Source organism: Panthera tigris, chromosome D4, assembly GCF_018350195.1.
Source record: "Panthera tigris isolate Pti1 chromosome D4, P.tigris_Pti1_mat1.1, whole genome shotgun sequence".
Lineage (NCBI taxonomy): Eukaryota > Metazoa > Chordata > Mammalia > Carnivora > Felidae > Panthera > Panthera tigris.
This window is the reverse complement of record NC_056672.1, coordinates 20119512-20139478: the sequence shown is the minus strand read 5'-3', so window position 1 is coordinate 20139478 and position 19967 is coordinate 20119512. Positions and strand designations below refer to the sequence as shown.

At 39.2% G+C, this 19967-nt stretch overlaps 1 long non-coding RNA gene across 1 annotated transcript in view; it reads right to left on the bottom strand.

Annotated features, from left to right (window-relative positions):
• Positions 1–19057, bottom strand: part of LOC122233161 — a 205785-nt gene extending 186728 nt beyond the window's left edge. The window contains exon 1 of the long non-coding RNA XR_006210642.1: positions 18839–19057. This is a non-coding gene — a long non-coding RNA (uncharacterized LOC122233161). The remainder of the gene's footprint in view (positions 1–18838) is intronic.
• Between the last annotated feature and the right edge of the window lie 910 nt (positions 19058–19967).

Here is a 19967-nt window from a genome sequence, read left to right as displayed (position 1 = left end):
TGTAATCTGCATTCAAGAAACCCAAGTGCAGGCAGAACAGACTACACCAAATAAATGAATTAGCAACAGATACATGGCACACTGCCACCGTTGTGTCCTTTGCTAATACCAAAATTAGACATTCAAAAATATTGTGCACACTGACTGCTTTACCAGCCAGCTCATTAACAAGAACAATATAAAAGAAATTTTGGTTGATTAGTCAAGCAGCCTGACAGGATTAGTTTGACAATTTTGGTTCTTTTTCTCTTTTTCTTTTAATTGTATTAGCCCTTTAACTGAATTGCTAAAGCTTGTGTTAGTTTAACAATCTAACTGAGAACAGGGGAGAAATTTGACTAAAGCCTGAGTAGACAGCTGTGTTGGTGGTAGAGGCAGAGACATTTTGGTAAAAGCCCACATCGTGACCTTGCCTGGACTGAACTGCTGCTTTATTCCCTTGTTTTTTTGTTTTTTTGTTTTTAACATGTCTATGTAACCCATACATGTTAAAAAGTTAAAGCAATTTGGAAAAGACTAAAAAGTCAAAGTATTTCTATATCTATCGATAAATAGATATTTTAAGTTTACTTATTTATTTTGAGAGAGAAAGAGAACACGAAGGGGACGGGCAGAGAGAGGAAGAGAGAGAATCCCAAGCAGGCTCTGCACCATGAGCACAGAACCCAATACGGGGCTTGAACTCACAAACTGTGTGATCATGACCTGAGCCGAGATCAAGAGTCAGATGCTCAATTTACTGAGCCACCCAGGCGCTCCAAGAAAATATTTATATTTAAGCTTTGATTATTTTATAAAAGAAAATCACCAATACAGTATTCTAAGGAAAAGAAATTTATGAGGGGCAAGCTTCAAATGGGGATGGTTACTCTAGCTCTGTAGAAAGACTATTTTGAGAGGAAGGCTCTCTCCTGAGATTAGGAGGCCCAGGATAGCCATGAATTCAGGAGGGTATCTTGAATCTCTGGACAAGGCAGAGATGGAATCTACTTACTCTAGTAGTTAAGAGAACCGTTGAATGGTAACAACTGTTTCAGTTTTGTTTTCCAGAAGTCCTTTATTATTCCATGCAAATTTCTGCCTGGAATAAAAGAGGCCCAACAGAAGCAATGAAATCTTGCAACACAGGATATTTCTATTTTAATGAGAATCTGCTGTTCAAACTGTGGTCCACAACCAGCAACGATGGTTATGCCTGGGAGCTTGTGGGAAATGCAGAGCTCCAGGTCCCACCTTAGATCTGCTGAATCCTATGCTCATCAAAGGTGGCAACCCCTGGTCTTTTTCCAATCACAATGCCAAAATAACTTCCAAATAAATGACGTGATAATTTGTGTTTTTATCAGATTTTGAAAATAATATATACTTACTGTGAAAACAACAAAAACATAGGGGAGCCTGAGTGGCTCAATCAGTTAAGCATCTTACTTCAGCTCAGGTCATGATCTCATGGTTCCCAAGTTCGAGCCCCGCATGGGGCTCTGTGCTGACAGCTCAGAGCCCAGAGGCTGCTTCAGATTCTGTGTCTCCCTCTCTCTCTGCCCCTCCCCTTCACGCACGCGCGCGCGTACACACACACACACACACACACACACACACACACACACATACACACACACACACACTTTCTCTCTTTCTCTAAAACAAACATTAAAAAAATTTAAAAGCAACATAAGGGCATTATAAAATGTTATAAAATTAAAAAGTGAAAAGTGAAAATCATCTAGTGATGATTTACCAGAGGTGAATACAGCTAACATTTGGATATAGATCTTTCCAGCCTCTTTCTATATGTATATTAAAAATATACATAACTTATATAGGTTGCTTACAATCTGCATTTAAACAGTAGCAATGAGGATATCTTTACATGTCAATAAATGTATTTCATCTTTTTTTTCAATGAAATATTCTATTGTACAATGAAACATAATTCATTTAGGTAATCTTCTCTTATTTAACAAAGAATGAATATATAGTATTTCTTTAAAACAAATTCATGAAAGTAGGGATGCCTGGATAGCTCAGTCAGCAACCGACTCTTGGTTTCGGCTCAGGTCATGATCTCACAGTTCATGAGCTTGAGCCCCACGTCAGGTTCTGTGCTGACAGTGTGGAACCTGCTTGGGTGTGTCTGTCTCCCTCTGTCTGTCTCTGTCTCTCTCTCTGCCCCTCCTGCATGCTCACTCTCTCTCTCACTCTCAAAAAATAAATTTTAAAAAATAAAATTAAATAAAATTAAAATTAAAAAATAAAATAAAATCCTGAAGGTAGAATTTCAGGGTCAAAGATAGGTACATCTAAACATTCATGTACTTTAATGGTCTTATTGCTGCCAAATGCTTTTATATCATATCTTAAATATAAATGTTTATGGAAATGTTTTTGTATGTGTGTTATCAATAATCATTAAATAAAGTGGTATTTGGTAATTCATGCCCCTTTTCGATTTTCATACTGATAACCCACTCTATTCAGGAAACTAGTAACCTAGAAGATAAAACCACAGGTTGTAGTTCAGTACAGATTCTCTGAAAAGTTTGAGTAAGCTCTAATATCACTCTTGGTGCACTCATTCTCTGTACACTCTGTTTGGGTTTTACCTGTGAGCCTGTCTTTCCATGCCCACTTGCGACTCTGCCCCCCAGAGGTGCCCAGTCAGCTCTGCCGCCCTCACTTTGGACCCCACACCCTCCAGTGGCTACATGCTGATGTTGAGTGCATCTCTCTCTAGCCCAGATTGGGGCAGTTCCCCTTGACTGCACAGGGTCATTTACCTTAGCTAGCAAACAATCTTCCCTATTATTTTAACATCGCCCAAACATTTTTCAAGATTTAGCTCAACTATCCCATTTTCTGTGAAGGCCTGAATGGCAGCAGGAAGGATCTCTCTTCTTTGATTCCACTGCTGTCCCAACTTGGTGTAAGACTGTGTAGCAATGCGTCCTTGCCCGGTCACACGACCTCTTCTTATGCACACAGCTTACTCTCCCATCCTGTTTTCTCAAGCACCAACACTGAACCTGGCATAAGGTAAATAATTGAAGAATGATTCCACACGTGAAACTAGAAACTACTTACTAGTCCCCTTCACCCTAAGTTAGGAAAAACTGAGACCAAACAAATTAAACACAAACACACAAAAGAGAAAGAGAAAGGAAACAAGAACATTTTAGAGGGCTATATTATCTACTAACTTAATATATTTCCTTAATGAAAGTGCTTAATTTCCAATAAAATTAAATGAAGACTATGTTTTCAGAGAGAAGAAAAACAAAATTTTCTGCTTAGAGTAACTGATAGTTAATGCAAAGTGAAAATCACGCATTTTTCTTTTCTTGTGTTTTTTCCCTGTTCACCGACCATTATTTAACATTCTGTGCCCATCACTCAAAGAAAGAGAGACGGTTGTTCATTCTGAGTTAGGCTTTTGCTTATCTGACCAGCAGGGTCAGGATAATAAATCACTCAACCCCCAGGGAATAACAAAATGCTTAATGGATTTGTGCAGTTACCAGGAAAATAAATAAATAAAGAGAAAAACTTTCAGGATTCAATTCATTTTCAAATACTACATAGTACTTAAGACTGCATGAAGATCATATACAGCTGAAGCAGACAGAAGGGGAAAAAAAATAGACAAGTGACATTTCCATTGGAGAAAAAGATACGGTCACTAAGCTTTGCTCCAAAGGGCCCTTCTAAATACAAGCGGAAAAAAGCCAAAAGAAAAAATTCAAGGTGACGCTCCTCAATCATTTACAGTTCCTTATCTGAGGGGGTAAAAACTGTTTTACTGAATATTCATCACACAGAACGATCTACACTGTAATATTGCTTAAAAGTCAGATATAAATTGCCCATGAAACTTACAAAAACAGTACATGAAACTTACAAAAACTTACAAAAGCAGCTGACACTTCCATGAAAGCTTCTATCCTGAGAATAAAATAATTTCCTTGCCCTACTCTGGTCTTGCTGTGCTGTTTGAAGCAAAATACTTAATTCTGTGTCTCAGGTAGACTGTCTGATGAAACTTGCTTTCATATCCCCTTCACCCTAAGAAATAGTGAAAGTGTCTGACTCCAAAATACTCTAATCTTTAAAAGTGGTTACACACAAGATATAAATTCATACTATAGCTAGGAAACATATGTGAATCTCCCAGCATTGTGCCTGGCACATCAGTTATTTAACAACTGTTATTTACATCCCCTTCTTCTCCAGATAAAATTAAACGTTTTTTGTGTGTGTGTTCACTTAAGACAAACTAAGTCAGAATAAAATTGAATTTTTTTTTAATTCTTCTAAAGACATGATATCATTCTTCCCCTTGTTTTTGCCCTTTCGTAATACGCATCTGTGTGCCGAGTCCTATGTAAACGCTCAGTGCTAGAAAGTAGTGACACGTGTACACACGTCTGGAGATTAGCAGCCTAATACTCAGAGTAGATTTGAAATGATGTTAGGAATTCTGTCACCTCTGAGCAGCAACTTCTGATGGAAGCCCCAGAACTGCCATACTTGGTACGATTTTGGTCTACATACGCTGCAGTTTTGCCTCCGCTGATCTGACATCCAAGCATATGACAACATTTTTGCTTCTTTTACAAGATTTCCTGGAGTTTGCACTCGCTTCATGATCTTGGCGGAGATTTTGCTGCTGAAATAACATACAGAGTCCTCACCAAAATGGGGTGTTGCCGAAATGCCAGGAAAGTGCTAGCGTGGGCAAAATCTGCGAGCGACAGTCACCACCTCCTACCTGGCCAACCTTGCCTTCCCATAGTTCCTTAAAGTTTTCAGGGAGAGGTGTTATTTTCCCCCCTAAAATAAAAACAGTTCTAATATTCCCTGATTCTTTCTTAAATTCTATCTTTGGGCAAGATCTGCAACCAAACTTGCTCAAATATGGACCGAAAATCCTTATAGAATATTCCATACAAATTAAAAACCCTGAATGTAACTTACTTTCCTATCTTCAATGCTAAAATTAAAACGTCCCCCATATTAATTTTAACCACGTGCTTTTGTTCTTTAAAATCCATGACCAAAAGATTTTCCTATCTGGTCAACATCAACTTCTTTTCAGAACACAAGTTGAGCTTTTTTACTTTTTATTATCATCAGGCAGCATTTGAGTCCCTGACTCGCACTTAAAATACTCAAGGTTTAACATGGCCATATTCTTTCCAAAAGCATTGAACTCATGCTTTCACCAATGGATATTTAATATCATCTCTCTATGTGCTCTCTGAGTGCCAAAATGCCACTCTTAATGCTGGCAATCCAGCCACGGAAAGGACAGTGCTGGATTTTCAGAGAGCTTCCCTTCCTAGTGAGTGGAAGTAGATAATAAATGCGTTAAGTATGTAACCTGGCAGATGGTGGGCGATAAGATCAAGGGCAAGTTCAAAGCACAGGACAGGAAGCAGTGGAGAAGGAGTTATTCCAGATGGGGCCAAGTAAAGTGGCATGCAATCAGATTCCCAAAGGGAATAAGGAAGCAAAGCGTGCAGATACCTGGAAGAGACCATTCCAAGGAGAGATTCTGCAGCAGAAACATACTTAGGGTACATATGGAAAGCAGGTAGACCAGGTGGCTAACGTACACCAACAGGGGAGCAAGCAACAGGGAAGGAGACGCGAGAGACAGTTGGTCTAGGACAAGTATGGCCACTTAGGCCATGACAGTGCCTTCACAAGGAACTCAGAGTGAGTTGAGAAGGCAACAGAGGGCTTGAGGAAGAAGAGTCAGATGATGTGACATCTATTTTAAAGGCTAACCAGCCTGGTACGTGGACAGATCTCAGAACTAAGAATGGAATAAAAAAGGGGCACCCGGGTGGCTCAGTCGGCTGGGCGTCTAACTTCGGCTCAGGTCATGATCTCACTCATGGGTTAGAGCCCTGCATCAGGCTCTGTGCTGACAGTTCAGAGTCTGGAGGCTGCTTTGGATTCTATGTCTCCCTCTCTCTCTCTGCCCCTCCCCTGATCATGCCACTCTCTCTCTCTCTCTCTCTCTCTCTCTCTCTCTCTCTCTCTCTCAAAATAAAAAAACATTGAAAAATATTTTTTTAAAAAGTGGAATTAAAAAAAAAGAGTAGCTAAGGAGTGTTTCTTAGGGAGCCCGTAGGGGAGGAGATGAGAAATGGTTAGATTAAGGATGTACTTGGGGGTGCCTGCATGTGTCAGTCTGTTAAGCATCCAACTTCAGCTCAGGTCATGATCTCACAGTCTGTGAGTTCGAGCCCCATATCGGGCTCTGTGTTGACAGTGTGGAGCCAGGAGCCTAGAACCTGCTTTGAGTTCTGTGTCTCCCTCTCTCTCTCTGCCCCTCCCCTGCTCACTCGTGCATGCTCTCTCTCTCAAAATAAATAAACACTAAAAAAATTTAAAAACAAAAGGATGCACTTCAATGTATTTCACATCCCACTAGATGTGGGATATGGAGGAAAAAAAAAAAAAAACTATTCAAAGATGACTCCAAAGGCCTTGGTCTGAGTAACAGACAAAAGCGAGCTGCCATTTACCAAGACGTGGAGTAGGCTGTAGTCGGAGGAAAATCAAGAGTTCAGGGTTGAATACAGTTACATTTGAGTTGCCCATTAGTGATATTAAGTTCAAATGTCAAATAGGTAGTAGAATTTGTGAGAACGGCACGCAGAAGAGGTTTCCAGGCTGGAAAGGAAAACTGAATGCCATTGGGTGACTGTGGAAAGTATCATAATCCAACTGTGCCGGCCAGCTCTTCCTGCAATGACGCTATGTTAAAAAACAAACAAACAAAAAAAAAAAAACAACACCTCAAAATCATGTGGCATCCAATCAGCAGTCACTTTTCTAGCCTGTAGGTAGGGACGCCTCCACCTCAGGCTGCAGTGTGGCTCGCTTGACTCTAAGCCTTGGGTCAGGTTTACCTTTGATCTGTCTCATTCCAGGACCCACGTTCATAGCTGACGTCATGACCTTACCAAGACGGTCACACCAGAGAGCCACAAGAAATATACGATGCCTTTCAGGGCTTTGTCTCAGAACCTGGGTACCCTAGCACTTCTGCTCACATTCCACTAGCCAAGTGACTTAGTGAAACCCAGTGTCAATACAGCCGAGTAAGATACTTACTTGACCTACAATTGCAGGAAATGCAAAATCACATGGCAAAGGACACATAAATTTCTGACACAGGAAAGGCCTGAAGAATTAACTGGAACAGTAATCCAGTCTACCTTTCCACTCACACTGTAGCCTTAGCTGTAGCTCACAACAAAAGACTTCTCTGAGATCCTGTAATCTTTTAACCCAATGAATTTCTTCAAATACCTATTTTTGAAAGCCACTTACAAATGTATTTGAGGTAATTATGATTGGATTTCTTTCACTACAGGAAAAACAGGTTGGTATTTTCTAATAACATGGTATACATCACACATTAAATACCATTTCTTTAAAAAATGTCTTTATCAGGGGCGCCTGGGTGGCGCAGTCGGTTGAGCGTCCGACTTCAGCCAGGTCACCATCTCGCGGTCTGTGAGTTCAAGCCCCGCGTCGGGCTCTGGGCTGATGGCTCGGAGCCTGGAGCCTGTTTCCGATTCTGTGTCTCCCTCTCTCTCTGCCCCTCCCCCATTCATGCTCTGTCTCTCTCTGTCCCAAAAATAAATTAAAAACGTTGAAAAAAAATTTTTTTAAATAAATAAAAAATGTCTTTATCAGTGCTTCTCAAACTATTTGTGGGGAAGGGATTTTTTTTTTTATTTCAACAAGGCACAGACCTATAATTTTACAAAACACAATAAAATTAATTGCTAAGACTGCCTTTTTTTAAAAAAGCAAAGATATATAAAATTCAACTCCATGTTTTTAGGAAAGTACTTGGTCACTCCACTATAAGAGTTTCTAAATATTCTCAATTTCTGTACTTGTCTTGCTGAAGATAACAGTTCATAGAATAGCATCAGCCCATGGACCACACTCTGAAAAGTACTGCCCTAAATGATTCTACCACAACCAGACCCCTTTGCCCCAAAATCTTAGTGTCACTAAATAACAGCAGTTGGAACACAAAACTTAGTTGCCAAGGACTTAAAAAATGAATTCACTTATACCTAAGTTTACTAAACTATTAATTCAATTTGCCAGGCTCTTTTGGTCCCCAGGATTCCATGCTTCAGTTATTAAGTAAAAAGGAACAAAAGAGGGGGGGAACTCTGTCAAATAGCCATATCCTGCTTTATGATTTTTACTATGTTTTTCTTGATTCTTATGGCAATGCCTTTCAGATTTTCCACCCATGCTGTACACACACAAATTACTAAAATCTCCTGGCCACATCCTGAGGCTACCTTAATTGACTGTTATCAAGCTGTGCTTTTTAAATGTTCCAGCATTTGATCTTTTTAAAATGCTTCTGAGACTTAACTGATGTCAAACTGGCTGGTCTAATTTCCTGCTATGTCTTTAGATCCTTTTTTAAAAAATAATTGGGTGTTGAATTAGGTTTTTTTTTTCTTCCTTCCTCAAGGGATCACTACTAAATTTAGTTAAGCTCTGACCAACAAAAAAATTCCATTCTGTCCCATTAATTTGCTATATTTGGACTTACTGTCTCTCAAGTCATAAGCTACCTTGGAGTACCCCCCCAAAATTAAGCCAGGTTTACTCAGCCCTAGTGAAAAGGGTCTTTATGGACATGGAAGTATCTAGATGATCTAGATACCACATTTGAGAATGGGATCTGCTGAGCCTTGTCTGGACCAAAAGCAGCATCCAGGAGTCCTTTGTGTGGTGAAAGAGGAAGACCAAAGAGTGATGACATTGATTCTAATACTGAAACAATGACTTATTTCTAAAAATGTCCTCAGTATAACATATACCACGCCTGTCGAAGACTCACAACTAGCAACCAAGGCTTCTGGACTATTTCACAGTTGTGAATAGTGAGGGGGCACTCTGAAGTATTCAAGACTGGAGGCATACCTTCCCACTGTGCCTAAGCTTCTTTGTTTTTTCATTATCATAGTTTGTGATTTAAAGCAAAATGAAATTCATCAATACTGATTCGTTCCATGTTCTTTTGGAAACTCTTTCTTTCTAAATAGTAATGAACAGCCTAAGCTCTACTCCTCCAGAACAAGAAATTTATTTCGGGCTGTATCTACGTAATGCCAACAAATCAACTGAGTAACCAATCAAAACTACTGAAAAGCAAATAAAATCAGTATGCAGTTCAGCTGGATTGTTCAGTCAATTCAGACAAAAGAGTTGATCCTAGGGACAAATGAGACACAATTTTTAAGACAACTTTAAATTCACGTTTTATCTCCCAGAGAACCTTGCATTAAGAACTCAAGTAATTGCTAAAAATATATTAAAAATTGTTTTTAGGGGTGCTTGAGTGGCTCAGTCAGTTGAGTGTCCAACTTCGGCTCAGGTCATGATCTCACGATTCGTGGGTTTGAGCCCCGCATCGGGCTCGGGGCTGACAGCTCAGAGCCTGGAGGCTGCTTTGGATTCTGTGTCTCTCTCTCCCTCGGCCCCTCCCCTGCTCGCTCGCTTGCTCTCTCTCTCTCTCAAAAAGTAAATAAACATTAAAAAAATTTTTTTAAATCATTTTAATGTTTCTAAAATGGTGTTTAAAATATTTATCCAGGGGCGCCTGGGTGGCTTAGTCAGTTAAGTGTCCAACTTCAGCTCAGATCATGATCTCGTGGTTTGTGGGTTCAATCAAGCCCGACGTCAGGCTCTGTGCTGACATCTCGAAGCCTGGAGCCTGCTTTGGATTCTGTGTCTCCTCCTCTCTCTGCCTCTCCCATGCTCAGTCTCTGTCTCTCAATAATAAATAAACATTTAAAAAAAATTTAAATATTTATCCAAATAGTGTACTCATAGGTGCAATTTACAGTAAGAAAATATTTAAATGTTTTGTAGAATCCAAATGCTAAGTAGTTGTGTTTTCTCCTCAGCTTTATTTAGAATGATAATTGGAAATGCCAACTCCTCCATATTTCAGCCAGATTTGCCCCCAGAGAGACCCTAGGAATTCTACCTTCTCTCCTCAACCACCCTTGTTCACATTTTGTAGCTCCTAATCCACAGAAGGCATGCTGAGCCATATGGGCCCCTAACACTGCAGATGAACCAAGAAGCTCGAGTTTATAAACTCTTCTCAAAGGAGGCTTTGTGCTAGGTACCACCAAGAAACTCAGAGCAACTGACAGACCATATTTTATTTAAAGTATAATTTGGGGGCGCCTGGGTGGCTCAGTCAGGTGAGCATCTGACTCTTGATTTCGGTTCAGGTCGTGATCTCAGGGTCATGGGATCAAGTCCCACATCTGGCTCCAAGCTCAGCAGGGAGCCTGCTTAAGATTCTCCCTCTCTCTCTCTCCCTCTCTCCCTCTCTCCCTCTGTTCCTCTCCTCCACTCATGCTCTCTCTCTCATCAAAACAATAATAATAAAGTATAATTTTATATCCAAAAAATATTACGTAAAGGGCAGACTACAAAATATAAAACAGAATAATCAAAATTTGTTTAGATGAGGGGCAGCTGGGTGGCTCAGTTGGTTAAGCCTCTGACTTTGACTCAGGTCATGATCTCACAGTTTGTGAGTTTGAGCCCCATGTCAGGCTCTGTGCTGACAGCTCAGAGCCTGAAACCTGCTTCAAATTCTGTGTTTCCCTCTCTCTCTGCACCTCTCCTGCTTGCACTCTGTTTCTGTTTCCGTTTCTGTTTCTCTCTCTCTCTCTCTCTCTCTCGATCTCAAAAATAAGTAAACATTTTAAAAAAATTTTAATAAAAAAATCTGTTGGGACAGTACTATATATTTATACATATATATTTATATAAATTGAGACTTCTGTTACTAGAATATATTAATAGAAGCAACAATAGCTTTCAAGAAAAGATCCCAATAAATCTAAGAATGTTGTTGTATTTGTCTGTTTGGGCTGCCATAACACAATAATACCATAGACTGGGTGGCTTCTACATCAGAAGTTTATTTTCTCACAGTCCTGGGGGCTAGAAATCCAAAATCAAGGTACAGTCAGGTTGGTTTCTATTGAGACCCATCTTCCTAGCTTATAGATGGCCACTTTCTCTCTGCATCCTCATCTGGCCTCTTCTCTGTATGAAAAAATAGAAAGATCTATGGTGTTTCTTCTTCTTATAAGGATACAATCCTATCAGATGAGGACCCCACCCTGATTTTATTTAACTTTAATTACCTCCCTATGGAACCTATCTCCATGAACAGTCACCTTGGGGGTCAGGGCATCAATATTCGGAGGGGCAGGGTTGCACAATTCAGTCCATAAAATTTATAAATCATAAAATAAGCATATACAAACAATGGGAACCTTTATTTAATAAATAATACTCAGAAAACTATGCTTTACTCCACACCAAGTTCTAAGCAGATTAAAATTAAACCACAAGGAAGTGTTTATCATAACCAAAGATTCAAATAAAAGGATAAATTATAAATGAAAAGGTCAAAATAGATAAGATTAAGAAAAGTAAAACACCTGTGTACCAATAATGTAACAATATTTAAATAAAAAGGAAAGCGAGAGCTCATGGAGAGACACAGAAAAGAGATATGAGAGATAAATATATATTCTTACACCTTATATACTTATATATAATAAACATAAGGTACCTATAAAATGTTTGAGTGCTGCTAAGAGTTCATTAGAGAGATGCATAATAAAGGAAATACAAGTATGAGACAAACAAGATAAAAATCTATCCTATTTATCAAGCTTAGTGAAAATTAAAGTAATAATTAGTAATACTTTACACCCAATAACCTCCAGAGCTCTTTTTAAAAAATACCTAAATGCTGAGACTAATGCAGGAAACATATTCTAAAGCACTGCTAGAGACTGCAAATTATAGAAGTATTTTAAGAAAGCATTTGGAAAATACATATCAAAAATGTTAAAAATATTTCCGGTCCACTGAAGTCAATAATCCATTATTTGAAACATACTGCTATTAAAAAAAACCCAAAAGCTATACAATGATATTCCTCACTTCTCAAGCAGACACTGTTCACTCCCTACCTAACCACCCGTGATGCTTAATTTTATGTATCAACTTGACTGGGCCATGGGGGGCCCATATCTTGGGTCAAACATTATTCTGGGAGTTTCTGTGAGTGTGTTTTTGGAGAAGATTAACATTTAAGGGGCGCCTGGGTGGCTCAGTCGGTTAAGCATCCGACTTTGCCCCAGGTCATAGTGTCATAGTTCATGAGTTTGAGCCCCGTGTCAGGCTCTGTGCTGACAGCTCAGAACCTGGAGCCTGCTTTGGATTCTGTGTCTCCCTCTCTCTCTGCTCCTCCTGAACTCATGCTCTCTCTCAAAAATGAATAAACATTAAAAAAAATTAATAAGAAAATATTTAAATTGGTAGATTAAGTAGATTGCCCTCCATAATGTGGGTGGGCCTTGTCTAATTAGTGGAAGGCCTGAGTAAGACAGAAAGGCTGACCCTGAGCCTAGCAAGAGAGAATTCTCCTGCCTGATGGCCTTCATACTAGGACATCAGCTTTTTTCCTTGCCTTCAGACTTGAACTGAAAAATCAGCTCTTCCTGGGTTAGAAACCTGCCAGTCTCCAGAATGGCACGACACCACTGTCCTTTCTGGTTCTGAGACCTTTGGAGTCAGAACTAAACCATCAGCTCTCCTGAGTCTCCAGCTCGCTGACTCACCCTGCAGACCTTGGGACTTGTCCACATCCATAATCAAGTGAGCCAGTTCTTTATACTAAATTATATAGATAGATAATACAGAGGTATATAGATATCTATCTCCCATTGGTTCTGTTCTTCTGGAGAACCGTGACTAATACACCACCATTTCCACTCCCTGTTTGCCAGGTGAAATCTACTATGGTGTGTATGTGGGGGAGGGGGGTTGATGTGCCTAGTCCTAGAACAGAATCATGTCTGCCCAAGTCAATCACTATAATTCTGTTGTTTGCAGAGCTAAGTCTTGTTTAGACAGATCACCTGATTCTGGCTACGAAACAGTGGAGTCTACTGGAAGCTCCTAGGGAAAGGTGAAAAAGAGAACCATAAAGAAAGAGGCCCTTTCTTCTCCCACCCTATTCCCTCTGGCTTGGAGGCTGCCCTGTGATGATGTGACATTTGAAGCAGTGGCAGTCACCTTGTACACATGAGGCACGCAGAGAATTGCAAAGAAAGCTGATGCTGATCCCAAGCACGGCTGTGTAGCCATTAACAGGCCCTGGTTTATGTAAACAGCAAATAATCCTAGTGGCTTAAGCCACGGTTAATGAGGCTTTCTCTTAATTTCACATTCAAATATCCTAAATTATATCATTTACTTACTTCTTTCCTCACTCGTTTATAATGACCAAAAATATATGGTAATTACCTACATCACATGAGAACAGTAAAGCAAACTCTCATATGTCAACTCAGTGGGAGCTTATCCAGGCATAAAGGATAAACACCACAACCACGCAACAACATGGCAAAGCCCTGTCTCAAGTAAAGGATAATGTTTACAAAATAAGGCTAAATCTTGCTTCATAAAAATAAAATAAATTGGGGATACATATGCAAGCATAATGTTAAATGTAAAAACACTATTGCAGAGTGTTATGGATTATAAAATACCGCTTAAATACATTTTGTTCAAGCACACATATGTATTGAATAGAGAGTCCTAAACCATAAAAGCGTAATAGTATGATTTGGAAAGATGCGAAATTCATATTAGATTCGCCTCTAGGAAGAGTTCAAAGGGACTGGATCAGAGGGTCAGAAACAAAATTATCTATTGTTTATTTCTCTAAAAAGGAACACATTTTAAGCAAACATCATGAGCACTATCATTTATTCATTTTAAATAGTAGATACAGGTGTTAGTTATATTTTGTCCTTTTCTCTATTAAATGTTGCATAAACTAAATGCAATGCATACAGATATAGATAAGCAAACATAAATAGCTTTTAAGAGAATTGCAATGGAAAAAATTATTTCTTTTCATTTCCTAATATTAAAAAATATTAACTACAAGCTATTTCTAAAGTGTGATTCAAAACCTGTACAGGTCGTGTAGTTGAAAAGGCACGGAGCTGATTGTGAAGTGACTTATTTTCTAGGTCTTACTCTGCCCTTGTGTGACTGTAGTCATTATACCACTTTTGGAGAGAACAGGAAGTAATTCAACCTTAAGAGAAAAGGAATCCACCACAAAGTAAAGGCTATAGCTGAACAAAGTGCAAAGAGGGACTTAAAGCACTTTCAGAGCTCCTTCTTGCCCCTCTCTCTCTCCCTCTCTTCCACCCCTCCCCCAAATTCCTCCCTGCTCTATCTAGTGCATGTACTGGCACGCTCAAACTTGTGTGTTTGTGCTGCTCTTTTCAGTCTCCAGACAGGCTTCTTTTGCTTCTTTGATCCATGTGAACCGAAGACATTATTACAGCTTAAACAGGAGGGAGGTTAGGGAGGCAAGTTTCCAACATGAGGGAAAAAAATTGGTATTCCCTTAAAAAGAAAACATCAATGGGACTTGATCCCTAGTAATCTCATTAAAATAATTCCAAGATTTTGGAATGCTGTTGGAAATGCTGCTTCTATTTCTTCCTTGGGGGTGGGACGGGGTGAGAGAGAGGGTCACGGAGCTTTGTAAAGGTACTGAAAAGAACTGCAAAAGAGAAACAGAGGTTTTGTTTACAGAACATCTCAAACTTATCTGACCCTGGCCTGATTTTTGGAGGAACACCTACTACCTGAAGACACTCGAGAAACCACTGCACTTTAATATATGTATAAGCCTACACTTCATAAGCACTACATGTCTGTGGGAAATAGAATCCTTAAGAAAATAATTAACTGCGCCATAAATAATTTATGTTAATAATTGCTCTCTGTCATGTGCTGAAGTCTCTGAAAAACCAAATTGCCCAAATAACTGCTCTTCTGAATCTGGGGGAATTTAGGATAAACTTTTATTGGTATAAAGCTCCCCATATCTTTGCTACCTTTTCTAATAACACTGCTCTCTTATTGTTGGTAAAATTATAAAGAACCCTGAGATGGATTTCCATCCACTGTCCAATAAAGAGGTTTCAGACAGGAACTAAATGCAGGAACTAGAATCAGGCAGAAGTTTCTCAGTGGGGTTGATGCAGAATTTAGACTTTAGAGCACCTATTGATATTAACTGCAGATTCCACGGTTAAATAACAATGTCCTTTTGGATCTTTCATTTACTGTCAGGTTTATATTTAAAACTTATATAGAGCATCCACATCTTGCACGTGATGAATCAATGTAGACTTTAGCTCTGCCTTGCACGAGTGGCCAACCAATACATTTCGCTCTTTATTCCTAGGGGGAGTCTCCAGTCGCTAACTTTATTACAACACTTTATTGAAAATGTGTAATTTCAGTTCCAAGTTTCAAATTGTGTTTTATTAGTAAGAATTATTTGCTGTTCCCTAGAAAGTGATTTGAAGCCTGAGATAATTATAGAATCACAGAACTATAAAGCACATCCAGAGGTCACCTAGCCCATATTCTACTCTCGGAGCAGACCTATGCCTTAGCTAAGCAAAGCATTTTTCTAGACATTGTGCCCCAGAGAAAATGATTATATATTTCCCAGATGTGGTTTAAACCCATGGTTAAAAATCCTGACCAATAGTTATGGTCCATCTTCATAATGGGAAGTGTTAAAAAAAAAAAAAAGAAGAAGAAGAAGCCCTGCAATGGAATGTAAGACCCCTTGCCTTACTCCAATCTCTCCTTCCTACCAATCTAAGGGCTTAAGAGTCCGTATTACTGATTCAGCACTTGGATTGTCTGGGCTCTTCTTTCAGGAGTCAAATTCACTCATCTAAAATGTACTTTCATTCACTTGCCACTCAAGCTCTCTCTTCCTACAGGTATCTCTGGTTTGTCAATAATGTTACCATTTTCTTGATCACCCAAGCTTAAACTTTCAAGTCATACAGGATTCCTCCCTTTCCCCCCACCCCGGCCACACATCCAATGGGTAACTGTCTTATGATGCCTGTCTATCCCCAGTGTGCGTCTCCTGGCTACATCCATTTCCATTTCTATTGAGGCTGACCCTACCACAGTCCAACTCCCTACAGCTTCTCATCTGCTACTCACCTTGTAAAACTTCCTAATTGGTGCTTACATCAGTTGCAGATTGAATTCAGCTACACAGAACACAAACCTTTGCCGTATATTCAGCATCTCAGGGAAAAAAAACTGGAAGTTATTCTTCTCTCATGTAACAACAGGGCCGACAGCAGGCAGTGTGGGAAAGCCCAAGATATTGCTGGCTTTCCATACCTATATTCTCAGGGCCTTCAGCAACCCTATTGCCTAAAGCTACCTCCTACTCTTAAAAGAGCGTTCTTGGAAGACTCAACCCTATGACTTCAACTTCTATTTCATTGGCCAAAACTAAACAATGCCACCCTTTATTTCAAAATAATATGTGGCAAATACGGCTGCTTTTTTTTTTTCCTTTTCTGTGGTTGCATGACCATTCCCCAAAACCAGAGTCCTGTAACAAAGAAGGTGGATGACAATTAAGTAGATCGGAAGACTCTGCAATGGCATCCCAGCCTTCAGACTTGCCAGGAACAACCTGAACCCAATTGTGAGATCAATCTTTCCACAGCACAATTCTATGTCAAAGCTTGTCAAAACCACCCAGTGCCTAAAGTCCACGTTTTCTGAACTACCAATCAAAAGCTGAAATCATCAGGTCCCAGGCTATTTTCCCATGATTCCATTCCAGTAACCTTATACTGAAATTAAACTGAACCACTTGCTATTATGGGCTCCATCACTTCAGGGCATCTGGAATGCCCCCTCTGCTGCCATTTTCACGTCTTCAGTGGTCAGCTAAATCTCATCTGTTCTGAGTTCCTGATCACTCCTCTTCCACTTGCCTCTAATGAATGTCTAAGCATAATACTGCAGAGTTGTATTTCACACATCTTAAATTCTTTATGTATGTTACCTTGTTTCATACTAACATCCCCTGGAAAGTAAGTTTCCATCATCCCCATTTTGCAGAGGAGGCACTGGAGGATCACCTAAGAAACTTGCTCAAGTTCACACTGCTAGTAAAATAAGAGTAGTCAAATTTAGGCCCATGTGGGAGGCCAATCTTGGGTTCTTCCCATTCCATCAGGCTGACACCCTCTACCAAATTTATGGTCTGACATTCTCTACAGTTCCTTTTATTACAAGGAGCATATTAAATTGATCTTCCTAGTCCCTATACCTAGAAAAAGCAGCATCCCCATCATAAACTGCATGTCCTCTTAAAAATAAAAGGCAGGGGCACCTGGGTGGCTCAGTCCATTAAGCATCCAACTCTTGATCAGGGATCAGATCATGATCTCATGCTTTGTGAGTTTGAGCCCCACATCAGGCTCTCTGCATCATCAGTGCAGAGGCTGCTTGGGACTCTGTCTCTTCTTCTCTCTGCCCCTCCCTCACTTGTGCTAGGGTGCTCGTTCACGCTCTCTCTCTCAAAATAAATAAATATACGTAAATTTTTTTTAATAAATAAAAATTAAAAAATAAAAGGCAAGTATCTCTAAATATTTATTGGAGTATCTGACACTGCTTTGAGGACACCTTCATCCCTACATCAACCTGTGTTTAATCTACTTCTATAAGTCCGTATTTATGTATTATGAATTCTCTTCTCAGAAAACATTATAAATAGCACTCTTTGTTTTTTAAAGGCATAGTACCATGAAGATTTTTTTATTGAGAAAGTTTACAAACTTACAGAAAAATAGAGCATATAATGAATCCTATAAGCTCAATGCCAACATTTAACCATTTTTTACAGTTTGCAATATTTGCTTCATGTATTGCTTTGCTGTTTGTTATTTTATAAAGTAAATAATAGATATGATGACATTACTCCCTTATGTACTTAAGTTTGCAGTCCTTAGAACAGTAAGAATACTTCTCTATAATCACAATACCATTAGCACATTCACCAAAATCCACAAGAATTTAATTAAAACGAATAGCTAGTATGCATTAAATTTCCACAGGTTTTCAAAAACAGTGGTTTGATAGAACCAGGGTTCAAAGAAGTACCATTTTTTTTTCCTGTTTGTTTTGTTTTGTTGGTTCTATTCTTTCCCACATTCTTCTCATGACAATGACTTATTGAAGAGATCAGGCCAATTTTCCTTCCAAGTGTCCCACATCCTACACACTTCTGATTGCTTCCTCTTTTAAATTGTGTGCCCTATAAACCAGAATTTAGGTCTAAAGTCTTCATTCAATTCAGGTTACACATCTGTGGCAAGAATGCATGAATTCAGTGTTTATTAGAAAATGGGCAGAGAAAACCACAGATCTGCCACAAGCAAAGTACTATATTGAACAAAATTTCGTTATGTTAGCTCTTCTTCAAGAATCTATGAAGATAATAGTAGGAAACAAGTGGGAATGATGGGAAATGCTTTAATTCAATTAGGGCACTGCCTTTATCTTTTTGCTGTGTGAACAGAATTTCTGAGAACGCATGTGTATTTTCCAAGCATTGCACCATACCATAGATCTCAATCTTATCTGCTCTCCTCTCTAACAAGTTGCCTCAAAGAAAAATAAAAGGGAAAAGGGGGGAAAGAAAACAAAATTCCCATCAAGTATTATCTTCCCATGTGATCATTTATGACAGCTTGAGAATGAAATTGAGCCTAAACTGCCAACAGCTATATTTTCATAAGTGAAGGCCCCACACTGATTGCCAGTGGTAAAACAGTACAATAAAAAAAGGAAAACAATGTGAACTACTCACACAACACCAAGCAGCTTTTCCAGTTTGCTTTGTTTAGTCTCTCTTTCAGTGTTGTGGAAACGACACTTCAGTTCTAGTTGAGAGGGTTCTTTTATTACAACACAATGCAATTTTTTTCATGGTCACTTGTGCATAAATAGTAGTCTGCAATCTTTTAAAGATATATTACCCACACTCCAGATATAGCATTACTAATATCCAAGTGAGAAACAAGTGAAGGGCTTAGCACATAAAAGTCTGACTTGTGACCAGAAGCTGGCTGACCATCAAGGGGCCACAATGGGGTTCTGAGTGCAGAAGGCCTTCTATTTCATAGAAGGAATGTTGCTTTTGATATTGTGACCTAATCTGTTATTCGATGTTCTGTAACATACCAATTACTTGGGATATCAATACCACACCGAATTATAATAGCTAACGTTGATCTAGAGGTACTATATACTGGGCTATCGACTTAGTGCTTTGTGAGCATGACATCACACCTCAATCCTCAAAAGAATCTCCAGGCAATTATGCAACAGATAGTATTATTGCGCTCTTTTTGCTGATAAAGAATTTGGGACTTGTGAACTCATAGAAACAGACAGTAGAATGGTGGTTGCCAGGGTTGAGGAGTTGGAGAAATGGAAACAGGTTGGTCAAAGAGTACAAAGTTCCAGTTGCAACAAGAGGAAGTTTTAAGGATCTAATGTCCACCACTGGTGTCTGTAACTAAAAATGCTGACTGCATATTGAAAGTTGCCTAGAGACTAGATCTTAAGTATTCTCACACACAAAACAATGTAAATGTGGATGAATGAGGTGTTCATTTGATTACAGTAAATATTTTGCAATGTGTGCAATACAATCACACTGTATACTTTGAATATATACAATTTTATCTGTCAACTACACCTCAATAAAGCTGCAGGTAAAAAAGAAACTAGGACTTGAAAAGTTTAGGAGTCAAGCTCATATGACCCCAAAGACTGTGCTGGTAAAACTCCTCACAATTTCTCCCGTAAGTGGTATCATAGAGAGAGGAGAATATGAACACTGCTTCAGGTCTAAAAAGGTGTCAGCTATGGGGTCTCCTGAGACTAAAAAGATAATGAGCCATCCTGTCTCCTTCCCATACATACTTAGTTGA